Below are 1,731 nucleotides of genomic sequence, written 5' to 3' on the forward strand. Positions count from 1 at the left end.
TTAATTAATGCATAATAAGCAGTTATTAATGATTTATAAAGTGTTTACAGAGGAATTAATAATGTATCTACAAACTATTTATAGCCATCTATAAGGGGAGCCATATTGTAAAGTGGTACTGACATTTTTAACATGTAGAATATCAATTCCTTTGTGCTATGCTCATAACTTTAATTAATGACGACAAGAATACGGAAGAAGTTACGCGAACTAATCTTAACAATATGCGTCGTTGCACAGGTTTGTTCAAGATGTCGCCTGATTTAAGTCGGACGAAAATTACTGAATAAAACAACAGAAGAATAAAGAGACGTCAAAAGTCAGTTAAACATCAAAGAGACGTGTTCATTCAAACCAGTTGGGCACCAAATGAGCCACAGATGCCTTAAACGGGGGATGGCATGTCATTTGTCGAAATGGAGCATTGAAACAAGCCAAACAGATGATTTATTTATGTGTTGATTTGATTCTTTTGCTTTGGTCCTTTTTGCCATATTTCCATTTGAAATGTCAAAGGACCTCATTTGGGTTGGGTCACACGATGTGCCATGTGGAGCGTCAAGACCAGCTGGATGGAGACGGTGCTTTCAAATGATAAACGTTTAGGAGTAGCATTAACTGTAAAGTCTTTTCCTTGTAAATATGAATCACCCTGAGAAGAAATGTGAAATATTCTGTTTCCCTGATTCTATCTCCCACTTGGGAGAGTTTGAAAATAAAAGTGAGTCGGAGCGTGAGCAGTGAGAGGAGGTGGAAGGTCATGTGTGACAGCCGGGGAAGTGAAGGAGGAGGATATTCAGCGCTGCTTTATTTGCCAGAGAGTGGGCTGATGTAAACAAACACGCAGCTTATGCAAGCTTTTGATCTTGTGATCCGTGAAATCTTCTAGGAGAAAACAGGAAAATTAGGCCTCACTGTGAGGAAGGAGGAGGGGCACGGCAGGCAAAGGCTCATGGGAGAAGATATTTAGTGTGAGATGTGGAGTTCCGAGCTATTAAACGAACGTTCCCCTTCTGACTTAATTTGATGCAGCTTAGCGCTGATTTCCCCCCAAATGTTTAACCCCGAGGAACTCAGAAGGACGGGTTTTGGTGGGATTATTGTTTCATGATCAAAGTGGGGGTGTTGTAATCAAACCCTTTGTAGTTTGATTGTCTTTTTTCAATGGCTGGTCCTTGTGGCGTGAAGAAGGCACCAATAACTAGACCCATGGCCATTAAACGGTGGTACAAGTACAACCAATTGTACCTTGGATCCCTCTACTGGTACTTAACTGTAATTAATCATATTATATACTGATGAATTATGGCGCTAAAGATAAAAAGTATGAGTAAAAATGAGTGGTTCATCCAAATTACAAATCAGTAACTACTTGAAACAAAAAGTCATGGGAGAATGCTTCCAGAACTCACGAGGTAGTTGGATTGGATGTTATTATCCAAGGCGCTAGTGGCTACTTAAGCTGCTACTAAGGCTTCCTTAAGACCTTCTAGCTACTAAATGTGCTGGATTTAGTTTTGTGAAGCAGAGAAAGAGTCATGATCTTAATGCATATTGTGCTTTTCTCAGTAACGAATGCATGGAGCCTTCACACGATGACAACAACAGGGTCACCCTCTGTTTTTTCAACGGTACCTTCTGGATCAGTCTAATGACTCTAATGAGTGTTTTGGGTAGGGAGTCTAAGCTAAGATACAAGGTTGTATGACTCAGTCAAGAATACATCTACTT

This window comes from Nematolebias whitei, chromosome 16, assembly GCF_014905685.2.
Source record: "Nematolebias whitei isolate Nwh7 chromosome 16, NemWhi1, whole genome shotgun sequence".
Classification (NCBI taxonomy): Eukaryota; Metazoa; Chordata; class Actinopteri; order Cyprinodontiformes; family Rivulidae; genus Nematolebias; species Nematolebias whitei.